General features: G+C 36.9%; 1 pseudogene; it reads right to left on the bottom strand.

Annotated features, from left to right (window-relative positions):
* Positions 1-475: 475 nt before the first annotated feature.
* LOC129480689 (NADH dehydrogenase [ubiquinone] iron-sulfur protein 5-like) lies at positions 476-3,032 on the bottom strand (annotated as a pseudogene).
* Positions 3,033-16,660: the final 13,628 nt, after the last annotated feature.

Here is a 16,660-nt window from a genome sequence, read left to right as displayed (position 1 = left end):
GCCAAGCTGTAACAAACCCAGCTGTTTCCTATTGCACTTCCGTTTTCTGTATGTCACTTTCCTTTTCCGTCTGTAAATCTTCTTCCACCACATGGTTGCACTGGAGTCTCCCTGGCTCAGGAGGCTGCCTGATTTGTGAATTGTTCTTTGATCAGTTAAACTCTGCTAAATTTAATTTGGCTAAGGTTTCTCTTTTAACATTTCTTTGTCTTGTCACTACATAGGATTTATGGGCCATTGTTAAAATACCATTTCAGCAAGGCCCCTAAAACACTACCTTGAAAGATAAATATGTTTGCCCTGAGGCCTCTCCCACATAATGGATACGAGTGTTAGTGAACTTCTGCTTATTTTTCTTTTGTTAATCTGACTTCAGGAAAGTGTCTCAACCAAGAACCTAAGAAAAAGAAAAGAAATTATGATTTCTCCCCTACAATAGCATGCCAAGTACTAGGTCAATTAGAAAAGAACTAATTCCAACTCTTATCAGCCAGTGGGATGTATTTCTTGACTGGTTAAGAGTGGCTTGGGACTTGCCGGTGGTAACTTTTAGAGACTCTAGCCTGTGGAAAGAGTCTCATTTTCACTCTTGAATAAGAAGCCCTAGTTATTTCCTGATCCCTTTACAACTCAACCTGTTACATAGAGACAAAAGCACTGGGAAGCACAGTGTTTGCTGAGTTTCCCTGTCCTCTGAACATGTTTTAAGCCATCCTTCAACGGTTTCTTTGTCAGAAAAAGCTATTTTTATTATTTTTTTGAACAGGATTTTGCTTTGTCACCCAGGCTGGAGTGCAGTGGCACAATCACGGCTCACTGCAGCCTCACCCTCTCAAGTTCAAGTGATCCTTCCACCTCAGCCTCCCGAGTAGCTGGGATTACAGGCGCACACCACCACGCCCAGCTGATTTTTGTTTTTTTTTGTAGAAACGGGGCCTTGCCATGTTGCCCAGGCTAGTCTCAAACTCCTGGGCTCAAATGATCCTCCTTCCTCAGCCTCTCAAAGTGCTGGGATCAGGTATGAGCCATTGTGCCTGGCCCAGAAAAAAAATTCTTATTTACTCCAGTCTAATTTTTTTTCATTTTAATTCCCCCTCTATTTACCTGTACTAGAACTTCAGACAAGAAATAAGGATACTACTAGCAGCCTGTGTTAAATGTGGTAGTAGGATGACTTGATAATTTTACCATATTTTAGAATGATCCACAATTACAGTGTTTTTAATATGTCTATTATCTCATTTATGTTGGAATAGGAATGACTATACCAAACATCTTAAAGGGATTGAGTTGGGAGTAGTGGTATTATGTGTGAAATTTATCCTTCTTTTTTACATTTTCTAATTTTATAAATTATTATCGAATTTATGTATTAAGCCTTTATCATTTATATCAATTTTTTTCTTTTTATGAAGAGTAGCTGTATATGTTAATTTCATATGAGTCATTTTATTTTTTTCTTTTCTGTTTGTAACTTTCCCAGTCTATGCAGGTTGTTTTGAAATTCTGAAAAATTAATTATAAAGCAAAACCTAATTATTGCAGAAAAGTTAATAAATGCAGAACAACATTAACAATTTAAATAATCCATAATTCTACCACAATGGAAAATCATTTATGTATTTGTGCATCATTCAGTTTAGTGTTTTTTTTGTTTTTTTTTTTTAGGATGGAGCAATCCTTTATTTTTACACATTTTGACAAGGAGGTTTTCTGTAAACAACCTTTCCAGTGGAGAACAGATAACATGAAATCAGCCCCCAGACATCAGTAGCTGCTCTGCTCAGGGCTGAGGCTCCCCCTTGCCCACATGGTGAGGTGGAGGGGTGCACTTCCCTTCCTTTATCAGCTTATCCCACTGCTTCCTGATAGTACTCACGTCTCATCGTTTTCTGCCAAAGTATACTCTCTATGAAATCATCATATTCTATCTTGCACTCTTTCTCTGCCCAGATACTACTGATTCCATGTGCACATTCTATCCATTCTTTTTTGAAAGCATGATATCGGCCAGGAATCTTGTAGGGTTGTCCAGCACTTTGGATTGTCAACCATCGATCTACGTTAAGGCCGAACGTTTTCTGCACGTCTAAGGAAGGCATGGAGATCTGATGCTCATGCCCTTGTCTCTTCTCTAATTTAGTGGTTTTTAAAAATCACAATATAATTACTGGATTTACTGGCTAAGCAAGGCTCAGCATGCTCGCCATGCTCGTAACATTCTTCTAAGTGATTTCTTTCACCTAAATTACTCTCCTGCTACTGTATGACCTGCTCGTTAGCTAGATTTGTTTGGTCAGAAAAGGTACTGCCCTCAAAAGCGAGGCGGTAGGCATAATAATGGACCCTTCATAGATCTCCACATCTGAATCCCTGGAACCTGTTAATATGTTATGTTACACGCAAAGGGGAATTAAGATTGCAGACAGAATTAACGTTGCTGATCAGTTGACAGATTATCCTGGATTATCCAGGTAGATTCAATGTATCCACAAGGTTCCTTAAAAGTGGAAGGGAGAGGCCAAAAATGAGACTCAGAAAGAGATATGATGCTGAAAGCAGGGTCAGAGAGTTGCTGTGTTGCTGGCTTTGGAGTCGGAGAAGGGCAGCCATGAGTCAAGGGATGCAGGTGACCTCTAGCAGTTGAAAAGGCAAAGAAACAGATTTTCTCCTATGACCTCCAGAAAGGAATGCTGCCCTGTTCACACCTCAATTTTAGCAGAGAGAGCCCCATGTGAGACTTCTGAACTACAGAACTGTAGTTGTTTTAAACCACTAAGTTTGTGGTATTTAGTTACAAAAGTAATAGGAAACTGAATTCCTTCCTTCTACTCTCTCAAAAAGTAAGGGCTCATGAATGCCGGGCACTGTATTAGGTGCTGGGGCATTATGCTAGATGCAAGAAATAGCAGCGAAGGAACTAATAGAAGGAAACAGAGCAGAGAAAAAAAAGAATTAATGCCACCCTTAATTCCACAGTCTAGCAATCTATCGGAATAGCTGTGGCCTCTCTGCCTCTTGCTTTACTGTAAGGATAGAGTTATCTACATAGCTCACATTTCTTTACATCTTTCAAGAAGAAGCACCTGATTGCCTTTGTTCAAGACTGTATTTTCAAGGATGTTTCTAGGGCAGACATCAGAATATACAGAACAACAAGTAAAATATAGGCCAGAAAAAAATGACATTGATATAATGGCAAAAAAATGAATTTCACAATGGAATAGTTCATTTTATATGTATAAAAGCAAGTTAGGTGGGGCGTGGTAATCCTAGGACTTTGTGAGGCTAAGGTGGGTGGATCACTTGAGGTCAGGAGCTTGAGACCAGTCTGGTCAACAGAGTGAAACCTTGTCACTACTAAAAATACAAAAATTAGCCAGGCATGGTGGCGCATGCTTGTAATCCCAGCTACTTGGGAGGCTGAAGTGGGAAGATTGCTTAAATCCAGGAAGTATAGGTTGCAGTGAGCCAAGATCATGCCACTGCACTCCAGCCTGGGCAACAGAGCAAGACTCCATCTCAAAATAAATAAATAAAAGCAAGTTAGATGAATTTAAAATCTTGATTATAAAATGTGAGAATAAGTTTAGTAAAGATAAGAATAGGAAAAACTAGAAATGTTAACTAAGCTATTGTATTAGTCTATTCTCATGCTGCTAATAAAAACATACTTGAGACTGGGTAATTTATAAAGGAAAGAGGTTTAATTGACTCACAGTTCAGCATGGCTGGGGAGGCCTCAGGAAATTTACAGTCATGGTGGAAGGCCAAGGGAAAGCAAGGCATCTTCTTTACAAGGCAGCAGTAAGGAGAAATCCAAGCAGGGGAAATGGCAGACACTTATAAAACCATCACATCTGTGAGACTCACTCATTACTATGAGAGCAACATGGGGGAACCTCCCCCATGATTCAATTACCTCCACCAGGTTCTGCCCTTGACATGTGGGTATTATGGGGATTATAATTCAAGGTGAGATTTGGGTGGGGACACAGAGCCAAACCATATCAGAAAGTTGAGGAATTATCTGATTTTTGGAGTTTGCTCTGAAAATACTTTCTGGTTGGAAAACCAAGTAGAATGCAAGTTTATATACTGTGATTATATTTCTATTTAATATTTCTTCAGAGCTAAAACATTGGCACTGAAATGGTGGGATCAAAACTGACGATGTACGTGTCTTACAAAAGTAAGAAAAATACCTAACTAAAATACTTGGGTAAAACTTTTGAAATGTCATACTGAAATTTTGACTTCTCATGTATTTGATAAATTACTTTTAAACAAAGTAATTCCTGAAGCACTGAAAGAAGCCATGCCTTTGGTGTTTGACTATGTTTATTTATCTACTTTCAGATGTAAAATCTGTAAGTTTTCAGAAAAATAATCATTGAAAGATATCAAGTAATAAACATCTACCAAATAAAGCAGAAGAGAATTTTAGAGTGCTTTTTGTTTCTTTACATTGATTCCACAACTGTGATGTTCATCTGATTTCCTCTTAAGTGTTCCTACATCAGTAAGTGAAATAAAACAGTTCAGAACATTTACTCTGGTTTGTTTAAAGAAAAGATTTGCAAATATAAAGTTAAGCTTAAAAGGCATTTTTCCTTATTTATCCAGGAAATTTATGCATTCTTAAAATTTTCCCTATGATCATCATAGGAAACAAAAGAAATAAAAAATCACATGAAATTCCACCATCCCGAGATAAACAGTGTTATATTTTGCACATTTCCTTCTAGTTTTTTGAGATCATATATTTTATATGGTATCATATAGCAAAATACAATACACAGCCTGATTTTTCACTGCAAAAGCAGTATATTCTATTGTACAAAATTTAAGAAAATTGTAACATAGATAAAAATTATTAAAATATGTAATTGGGTTAATGACTTAAATAGAATTTACTATAACTATGAAAAGTTTGGTGGGTGGGTTCCAAGATGGCTGAATAGGAAAAGCTCCAGTCTACAGCTCCCAGTGTGAGTGACGCAGAAGACGGGTGATTTCTGCATTTCCAACTGAGGTACCGGGTTCATCTCACTGGGGCTTGTCAGATAGTGGGTGCAGGATAGTGGGTGCAGTGCACCAAGCATGAGCTGAAGCAGGGCGAGGCATCGCCTCACCCGGGAAGTGCAAGGGGTCAGAGAATTCCCTTTCCTAGCCAAGCAAAGCTGTGACAGAAAGCACCTGGAAAATCGGGTCACTCCCACCCTAATACTGCACTTTTCCAATGGTCTTAGCAAACGGCACACCAGGAGATTATATCCCGTGCCTGGCTCAGAGGGTCCCACGCCCACTGAGCCTTGCTCATTGCTAGCACAGCAGTCTGAGATCAAACTGCAAGGTGGCAGCAAGGCTGGGGGAGGGGCACCTGCCATTGCTGAGGCTTGAGTAGGTAGACAAAGTGGCTGAGAAGCTCGAACTGGGTGGAGCCCACAGCAGCTCAAGAGGCCTGCCTGCCTCTGTAGACTCCACCTCTGGGGGCAGGGCATAGCCAAACAAAAGGCAGTAGAAACCTCTGCAGACTTAAATGTCCCTGTCTGACAGCTTTGAAGAGAGTAGTGGTTCTCCCAGCATGGAGTTTGTGATCTGAGAACAGACAGAGTGCCTCCTCAAGTGGGTCCCTGACCCCTGAGTAACCTAACTGGGAGGCACCCCCCAGTATGGGCAGATTGACACCTCACACAGCCAGGTATCCCTCTGAGATGAAACTTTCAGAGGAATGATCAGGCAGCAACATTTGCTGTTCAGCAAGATTTGCTGTTCTGCAGCCTCTGATGCTGATACCCAGGCAAACAGGGTCTGGAGTGGGCCTCCAGCAAACTCCAACAGCCCTGCAGCTGACAATCCTGACTGTTAGAAGGAAAACTAACAAACAGAAAGGACATACACATCAAAACCCCATCTGTACATCACCATCATCAAAGACCAAAGGTAGATAAAACCACAAAGATGGGGAAAAAACAGAGTAGAAAAACTGAAAATTCTAAAAATCCGAGTGCCTCTTCTCCTCCAAAGGAACGCAGCTCCTCACCAGCAACAGAAAAAAGCTGGATGGGGAATGACTTTGACAAGTTGAGAGAAGAAGGCTACAGATGATAAAACTTCTCCGAGCTAAAGGAGGAAGTTCAAACCCAATGCAAAGAAATTAAAAACCTTGAAAAAAAGATTAGATGAATGGCTAACTATAATAACCAATGCAGAGAAGTCCTTAAAGGATCTGATGGAGCTGAAAACCATGGCACAAGAACTACATGATGAATGCACAAGCTTCAGTAACCAATTTGATCAACTGGAAGAAAGGGTATCAGTGATGGAAGATCAGATGAATGAAATGAAGTGAGAAGAGAAGTTTAGAGAAAAAAAGAATAAAAAGAAACGAACAAAGCCTCCAAGAAATATGGGACTATGTGAAAAGACCAAATCTACGTCTGATTGGTGTACCTGAAAGTGACGGGGAGAATGGAAGTTGGAAAACACTCTGCAGGATATTATCTGGGAGAACTTCCCCAACCTAGCAACCTAACATTCAAATTCAGGAAATACAGAGAACACCACAAAGACACTCCTCGAGAAGAGCAACCCCAAGAAACATAATTGTCAGATTCACCAAAGTTGAAATGAATGAAAAAATGTTAAGGGCAGCCAGAGAGAAAGGTCGGGTTACCCACAAAGGGAAGCCCATCAGACTAACAGATGATCTCTCGGCAGAAACTCTACAAGCCAGAAGAGAGTGGAGGCCAATATTCAACATTCTTAAAGAAAAGAATTTTCAACCCAGAATTTCATATCCAGCCAAACTAAGCTTCATAAATGAAGGAGAAATAAAATCCTTTACAGACAAGCAAATGCTGAGAGATTTTGTCACCACCAGGCCTGCCCTACAAGAGCTCCTGAGTGAAGCACTAAACATGGAAAGGAACAACTGCTACCAGCCACTGCAAAAACAAGCCAAATTGTAAAGACCATCAATGCTAGGAAGAAACTGAATCAACTAACGAGCAAAATAACCAGCTAACATCATAATGACAGGATCAAATTCATACATAACAATATTAACCTTAAATGTAAATGGGCTAAATCCTCCAATTAAAAGACACAGACTGGCAAATTGGATAAAGAATCAAGACCCATCAGGGTGCTGTATTCAGGAAATCCATCTCACGTGCAGAGACACACATAAGCTCAAAATACAGGGATGGAGGAAGATCTACCAAGCAAATGGAAAACAAAAAAAGCAGGGGTTGCAATCATAGTCTGATGAAATGGGTTTTAAACCAACAAAGATCAAAAGAGACAAAGACGGCCATTACATAATGGTAAAGGGATCAATTCAACAAGAAGAGCTAACTATCCTAAATATATATGCACCCAATACAGGAGCACCCAGATTCATAAAGCAAGTCCTTAGAGACCTACAAAGAGACTTAGACTCCCACTTAATAATAATGGGAGACTTTAACACCCCACTGTCAACATTAGACAGATCAACGAGACAGAAAGTTAACAACGATATCCAGGAATTGAACTCAGCTCTGCACCAAGCAGACCTAATAGACATCCACAGAACTCTCCACCCCAAATCAACAGAATATACATTCTTCTCAGCACCACACCACACTTATTCCAAAATTGACCACATAGTTGGAAGTAAAGCACTCCTCTGCAAATGTAAAAGAACAGAAGTGATAACAAACTGTCTCTCAGACCATAGTGTAATCAAACTAGAACTCAGGATTAAGAAACTCACTCAAAACCATTCAACTACATGGAAACAGAACATCCTGCTCCTGAATGACTACTGGGTACATAATGAAATGAAGGCAGAAAAAAAGATGTTCTTTGAAACCAATGAGAACAAAGACACAACATACCAGAATCTCTGGGACATATTTAAAGCAGCATGTAGAGGGAAATTTATAGCACTAAATGTCCACAAGAGAAAGCAGGAAAGATCTAAAATCGACACCCTAACATCACAATTAAAAGAACTACAGAAGCAAGAGAAAACACATTCAAAAGCTAGCAGAAGGCAAGAAATAACTAAGATTAGAGCAGAACTGAAGGAAATAGAGACACAAAAAACTCTTCAAAAAATCAATGAATCCAGAAGCTGGTTTTTTGAAAAGATCAACAAAATTGATAGACTGCTAGCAAGACTAATAAAGAAGAAAAGAGAGAAGAATCAAATAGACGCAATAAAAAATGATAAAGGGGCTATCACCACCGATCCCATAGAAATACAAACTACCATCAGAGAATACTATAAACACCTCTACGCAAATAAACTAGAAAATCTAGAAGAAATGGATAAATTCCTCAACACATACACCCCCCAAGACTAAACCAGGAAGAAGTTGAATCTCTGAATAGACCAATAACAGGCTCTGAAATTAAGGCAATAATTAATAGCTTACCAAGCAGAAAAAGTCCAGGACCAGACGGATTCACAGCCGAATTCTACCTGAGGTACAAGGAGGAGGTGGTACCATTCCTTCCAAAACTATTCCAATCAATAGAAAAAGAGGGAATCCTCCCTAACTGATTTTATGAGGTCAGCATCATCCTGATACCAAAGCCCGGCAAAGACACAACAAAAAAAAGAGAATTTTAGGCCAATATCCCTGATGAATATCGATGCAAAAATTCTCAATAAAATACTGGCAAACTGAATCCAGCAGCACATCAAAAAGCTTATCCACCATGATCAAGTGGGCTTCATCCCAGGGATATAAGGCTGGTTCAACATATGCAAATCAATAAACATAATCCAGCATATAAACAGAACCAAAGACAAAAACCACATGATTATCTCAATAGATGCAGAAAAGGCCTTTGACAAAATTCAACAGCCCTTCACGCTAAAAACTCTCAATAAATTAGGTATTGATGGGACATATCTCAAAATAATGAGAGCTACTTATGACAATCCCACAGCCAATATCATACTGAATGGGCAAAAACTGGAAGCATTCCCTTTGAAAACTGGCACAAGACAGAGATGCCCTCTCTCACCACTTCTATTCAACATAGTGTTGGAAGTTCTGGCCATGGCAATCAGGCAGGAGAAAGAAATAAAGGGTATTCAATTAGGAAAAGAGGAAGTCAAATTGTCCCTGTTTGCAGATGACATGATTATATATCTAGAAAACCCCATCATTTCAGCCCAAAATCTCCTTAAGCTGGATAAGCAACTTCAGCAAAGTCTCAGGATACAAAATCAATGTGCAAAAATCACAAGCATTCTTATACACCAACAACAGACAGACAGCCAAATCATGAGTGAACTCCAATTCACAGTTGCTTCAAAGATAATAAAATACCTAGGAATCCAACTTACAAGGGATGTGAAGGACCTCTTCAAGGAGAACTACAAACCACTGCTCAACGAAATAAAAGAGGATACAAACAAATGGAAGAATATTCCATGCTCATGGATAGGAAGAATCAATATCATGAAAATGGCCATACTGCTCAAGGTAATTTATAGATACAATGCCATCCCCATCAAGCTACCAATGACTTTCCTCACAGAATTGGAAAAAACTACTTTAATGTTCATATGGAACCAAAAAAGGGCCCGCATTGCCAAGTTAATCCTAAGCCAAAGAATAAAGCTGGAGGCATCACGCTTCCTGACTTCAAACTATACTACAAGGCTACAGTAACCAAAACAGCATGGTACTGGTACCAAAACAGAGATATAGAACAATGGAACAGAACAGAGCCCTCAGAAATAATACTACACATTTACAACCATCTGATCTTTGACAAACCTGACAAAAATAAATGGGGAAAGGATTCCCTATTCAACAAATGGTGCTGGGAAAACTGGCTAGCCATATGTAGAAAGCTGAAACTGGATCCCTTCCTTAAACCTTATACAAAAATTAATTCAAGATGGATTAAAGACTTAAATGTTAGACCTAAAACCATAAAAACCCTAGAAGAAAACCTAGGCAATACCATTCAGGACATAAGCGTGGGCAAGGACTTCATGTCTAAAACACCAAAAGCAATGGCAACAAAAGCCAAAATTGACAAATGAGATCTAATTAAACTAAAGAGCTTCTGCACAGCAAAAGAAACTACCATCAGAGTGAAAAGGCAACTTACAGAATGGGAGAACATTTTTGCAATCTACTCATCTGACAAAGGGCTAATATCCAGAATCTACAAAGAACTCAAATAAATTTACAAGGAAAAAATAACCCCATCAACAAGTGGGAGAAGGATATGAACAGACACTTTCCAAAAGAAGACATTTATGCAGCCAACAGACACATGAAAAAATGCTCATCATCACTGGCCATCAGAGAAATGCAAATCAAAACAACAGTGAGATACCATCTCACACCAATTAGAATGGCCATCATTAAAAAGTCAGGAAACAACAGGTGCTGGAGAGGATGTGGAGAAATAGGAACACTTTTACACTGTTGGTGGGACTATAAACTAGTTCAACCATTGTGGAAGTCAGTCTGGCAATTCCTCAAGGATCTAGAACTAGAAATACCATTTGACCCAGCCATCCCATTACTGGGTATATACCTAAAGGAATATAAATCATGCTGCTATAAAGACACATGCACACATATGTTTACTGTGGCACTATTCACAATAGTAAAGACTTGGAACCAACTCAAATGTCCAACAATGATAGACTGGATTAAGAAAATGTGGCACATATACACCATGGAATACTATGCAGCCATAATAAAGGAGGCATTCATGTCCTTTGTAGGGACATGGATGAAGCTGGAAACCATCACTCTCAGCAAACTATCACAAGGACAAAAACCAAACACTGCATGTTCTCACTCACAGGTGGGAATTGAACACTGAGAACACTTGAACACAGGAAGGGGAACATCGCACACCAGGGCCTGTTGTGGAGTGGGGGAGGGGGAAGGGATAGCATTAGGAGATATACCTAATGTAAATGATGAGTTAATGGGTGCAGCACACCAACATGGCACATGTGTACATATGTAACAAACCTGCACGTTGTGCACATTTAGCCTATAACTTTAAGTATAATCATAATAAAAAAAACTATGAAAATTTCACCAAGTAAATTAATCAGTTTCGCTAATTTGTAATTCTCTACATTTTCCTTATTAGAAAAAATTAAATAAGTAACATTGGAAGGCTATAAAAGCCATATTTAATTTTCCATCAACTTTTCCCAAGAGTGGGAAAAAGTCCTAACTACTAGAAAGATTGATTGGATTGTCAAAAATATACAAAACTCAGCTATATAAACTGAGAAACTTACGTCACAAATATATTTGTATTATAATAGTGTTCATTTTCAAAATATTGAAACAAGATAGAACAAAAGTAAAAGTAAACAAAGAAAAAGCACTTCCATTGAACTAGTATAAGGACAGATTGCTACTACCAAACAGTGTAGGCTTCAAAGTTGGCATATATCTTTCCTAATAGTATACCTTAAGGCAGTAAGGTAGATCTGCTCTTATCTTAGGAAAAACCATTGCATCCTCACAGAAATTAATAGGTGTTTTGAGAAAAAATAAAGTGTATGTGGCCAAACATGTTTGAGAAAAGTTTTCTATTTTTGTTTCCTCCTAGAAGGACTAAGAATGATAGCATATTAAAGACTGAAAAATTAAGTATCAAGTGTAATTTTATTTCAGAATTTCTCAGATTTATTTGATAAAGGGATTCATTTTTTTTCCCTGTAAAGATGATGATCTTACAAAGATAAAATCCTGGAGAATCCAGTTTGGGAAATTCACACAGCCCAATAGATACCTACTCAGGGTCTCATCCAATTATCTTGGATTTTTAAAGATTGTCTGAGTAGTTTGTGATTCATTGCTCTGGAATAATCTCTTGTTTGACCTCTAATTTAATGTCCTATAGGTCACCCCATAATTACTTCCAAGTATTCTCTTCTGCTTACCTGTCACCTTTCTATGTCTCCCTGACTCCTGGCATGATTTAAGTACTAATAAATCCAGACAGACATTTCAGAATTCCAAACATAAATCATATTTACTGATAATAATAATAATATAATAATAATAATAATGTCATAAGAAAATCTCCAGATATCTTCCCTGAGTCTTCCCTACTTTTTGAAGAGCCATACCACTTTATCTTCTTTTATTCCTTCTCAATTTTTTCATAAAAGAGGAAATCTCATTATGTTCTAGAACTAATTTCACCTCTAGAGGCTGGAAAAGTTCTTTCTTTTGAAAAATTACAAAGCATTAATTCAGAGCTTTTTAATCATGCTTTTGAGGCACACATAGTTGTTAAGTGTGTTGGAGATAGCATCTTCCTCATCCCTTAGTGGGTCGTAGAAGATGTATAAGCAGAGCACTTGCCTCTGGCTACAGGCAACTTCACTGGATTTTCTCAGGGTGCCTTAGAAATATCATATGATGTTGCAAGGGTATGAGAAATGGTGGAAAGACATACATTAGTATGCTCAAAACATTTGTATACTGACCCACTTTCCCTTAAGCTGGAAAAGGACTAGAATTCATTGAATAAAGAAGTCACAAAATTTATAAGCAAGAAATATATTATATATATATATTTAAATAATAGGAACAATTTTGATAGGCTCTCAAACATTTTAATATAGCTATTAAACTATGACTTAAAGGACATTGTTTAAAATATTGGTAATGAAAATAATATTGTTCCTAAAATATAAAAACACCATAGAAAAAGGTAGTTATAGTGAATCTTTCTTTTTAAAACAAGAGAAAAATCCACGAAAACTTCTATATGAAACTTGATATAAAAAAGTAGTATCAGGAATATTGTAGTTCACAGGATTCAACCTTCATTTAATTGTACAGTTAAATTGCTATGATTTATTAAGTACAATATGTGCAGATATGACATAATATCTAAAAGACTTATTATCTTTAAAGAGCCTAAGATTAATACCAAGAACACAAAACAGTCAAATAATGCAGTATGTTAAGCATGGCAGAGCAGCATTTAATAGTTATGCGGTAATTTGTGGTATATTGCTTGCATAACAATTAATAATAGGGAACATTTTATTGATAAATAAAAGGTTTTGTCAGTGAGTACATGCAATGAAATAATGCCAGAACAAAAAACCTGATACTTTTTAAACTACTGCCTGACAGATTACATGAAACTAAATAAAAAGCAAGCTTTTTTCAGGATGTTTGTGTTTTCCAGATTTACAGAGCCATTCTCTTTGAATATTAAATAACCATAGTTTTAAATTTCTACTCCTCTCCTAGACTGATTGCTGGAGGCAAATTAATTTCAGATTAATTTCCAACACTTTTGATGGAAGAAAATACCTAAAGAATTTTTATTAATCACAAATCCATCTGTCTTCTACGTAAGGCCATTCAAATCCTCCCAGAATCTGTCTTAAAACCAGTGCTTCCCTTTGCTGAGAACATTACTTAAATATTCCTCCCCAAATTAGGACACACATGCATTATCTGTGAGTCATACAGCTCTCAAATACACAGATTTCAGATTCCATCATTATGAGTCTATACAATGCCCGTTTTATTTCATTATTCTTTCCCCTTTGTCCGATTCATTCTCATATACATCATCTTTCCCATCAGAGATATTCACATTAATATATCCAATATGTTTCCTTAGGCATCTGAAAATACAGCCCTGAGATATAACATATGGTTGTTTTCTGTGTATATGTGTATTTTGAATACATAAAAATTGTTTTGTTCTATAGAATTCATTCCATATTTCCAAGATCCATCTACATTCCTACATATAAAAATGGTTAACTACTTCTTCCTGTATTTTATCCCATTGTGTGTACATGCTACATATTCTGATTAGCCATTTCCCTAGGGATGGACATTAAGCTACCTCTAACTTCTTGCTAACACTAATAATGATAGGATACCACACTCAAAAATATCCCCTTAAGGATCTGTACACAATATAAACCCAGGTGAGGGAATGATAAGTATACAGAATTATATGAATAATTAATTTCACTAGGTATTGTTACACTCCCATCAATAGTGCATGAGGTTTCTGATTTCTTGACATCCTAGCCAGCACTTAGTATTAGCTGACTTTGTAATTTTTAGCGATTCTTGGTTGACTTAATTTGAATTTCTCTGATTACAAGTGAAGTTGAACATCTCTTCATATACATTTTGGCTATTTAGAATTCCCCTCCCATGAATTGTCTATTTTAGTTCTTGTTCAATTTTTGAGTTTCCTTGTAGATTTTAGTAGTTCCTTATATGGTCTACATGTTAATCATTTTTTAGTGTTACACTTTAAAAATATCTTCTGCTAATGTGTCTGCAACCAGCCTGTTAAGTTTGTCTATCATATCTTCTTTGTATAGAAATACTCAGTTTTAACATGATCACATCCATCAATTTCCACCACCCAACCTTAAGGTTTGTACTTTTTGGGTCTTGTTTAAAAATCCTTTCCCATCCCAAGTTCACAAAGAAAGCTTCATGTATTTTGCTAACTTCATAGTGTTGCCTTTTATAGTTAGGTTTTTAATCCATTCAAAATTTATTTTTGTATTTGGAGTATGGTAAGAATCTAAGTTTATTTTTTTCTATGTGTTGAGCCACATACTAAATAATCTGTCTTTCCTCTATGAGTTATGATGCTAATTGCTATTATATTCCTCATTCTCATATATAACATAGGCTTGTTTACTGGTTTTCTATTCTATCAATTTTTTTGTCCATTTCTATACTGTATCATACTATCTTTATTGCTATGGTTTTATATGTCTTAATATATTCAACAAGACAAGTTCCCTCTCTTTGCTCTTCTTTTTAAAAAATTCTTCTTATTTATTTGTGGTCTATTATTATTCTATGCACATTTTATAAGCTAATTAATTGTCTAGTTCTTCACAAAATCCCTGATGAAATTTTCATTAAAATTGCATTGAATTTATAGATTAATTTAGGGAGAATGATATTTTTACACTATTCATTTGTCCCATTCATGAACGTGGTACTTTTCTCTTTTTACTTAGATCTTTTTTTATGTCCTTTAATAGAGCTTGAAAAACTCTGTTTTAAAGGATGGGTTCATTCATTAGTTTACATCCTATATACTTTGTAGTTTTTATTGCTATTGTGAATGAAATTGCATTTTATACTAATTTCCAGTTGGTCACTGCTGATACAGAAGAATGTTACTGATTTTTATATGGAATTTAAATGAATTAATATACATAAAATATTTATAAAATTTCTTACATATGAATTAAGTAAATGCTATATGTGTTCACTATTGTTTTGTTGCCTATCACCAATCTTGCATCTCCACAGCATTTCTGAGCTCTCCTATTAGTTCTAATAGTTTGTCTATTAATTCAATTGGGTCCTCTGGTATAAGATCTAATAATCTGCAAACTGTGAAAGGGTTGGGTTGTCCATTCTATCCGATCCTTATACTTCCCATTTTTTGGAAGGAAAAAATACTATGTTGACTGAGAACCCCTCACCATATTCAATGGAAGCCATGCAAGACTCTTTCTTGTCCCTAAAGATGATATGTCACAATTTTTTTCCCTAAGTTTGCTAATAGATATTTATTTAAAACTTTTGTTAAGGCCAGGAGCGGTGGCTCATGCCCGTAATCCCAGCATTTTGGGAGGCCGAGGTGGGTGGATCACCTGAGGTCAGGGGTTCGAGACCAGCCTGACCAACATGGTGGAACCCCATCTCTACTGAAAATACAAAAATTAGCCAGGAGTGGTGGCGGATGCCTGTAGTTCCAGCTACTCTGGTGGCTGAGGCAGGAGAATCGCTTGAACCCAGGAGGTGGAGGTTGCAGTGAGCTGAGATTGAGCCACTGAGCTCCAGCCTGGGCGACAGAGCGAGACGCTATCTCAAAAAAAACCTTTTGTCAAATTAAAAAATTATCTTTTATTCATAGTTTTTTCTAACACTTTAAAATATCTCATAATTAGATGTTAAACATTATCAAATGGTCTTTCTGCATATGTTGAGTCATTTTCCCCCCTTTAGTCTACTAACATGATAAATTATATTAATATCTTTTCTGGTGACGAACCAACTTACATTTCTGGAATAAAATTTACATTGCCGTATTTTATTAAAACGTGGTTGAAATAAGCTAGTATTTATTTAGAATTTCACATTTTTGCTCAAAAGTGAGCTAATAACTCACTTATGGCTAACAAGTAGCTAACAACTTTCTTTTCTTGTACTGTCCTAATCCAGTGGTTGTCTGAAGATTATAATTAACTTCTTAAAATGAGTTGAGAGTTGAAGATTTAAAATGAGTTGTGCAGCTGTCCTTCACTTTCTTTTTTCTGGAACACTTTGTATAAACTAGACTTAGCTCTTCTGGGAAAGTTTTGAAGAACCTATCTTTAAAACAATCTGATCCTGTAGATTATTTTTTCAATCTTGTTCCAACTGCTTTATAACACATAGAGACTGAAAGTAAAATCTACATGTTTTAGATTCTCTAGCAGTTAGGATTCTGAATGTAATTTAGGTTCTGTTAATAATATTCACTTGTGGGAGATTTTGATTCAAGATTGAATTATGTGGAAACAGGGTACAGTACATTTGGTTTTATAGTATAGATTGGGCAGTGGCAGTGTGATACTAAAACCAGTACTGCTGGT

The sequence above is a fragment of the Symphalangus syndactylus genome, chromosome 4, assembly GCF_028878055.3.
Source record: "Symphalangus syndactylus isolate Jambi chromosome 4, NHGRI_mSymSyn1-v2.1_pri, whole genome shotgun sequence".
Lineage (NCBI taxonomy): Eukaryota > Metazoa > Chordata > Mammalia > Primates > Hylobatidae > Symphalangus > Symphalangus syndactylus.
The sequence above is the reverse complement of the archived record's forward strand: the minus strand, read 5'-3'. Positions and strand labels throughout refer to the sequence as shown.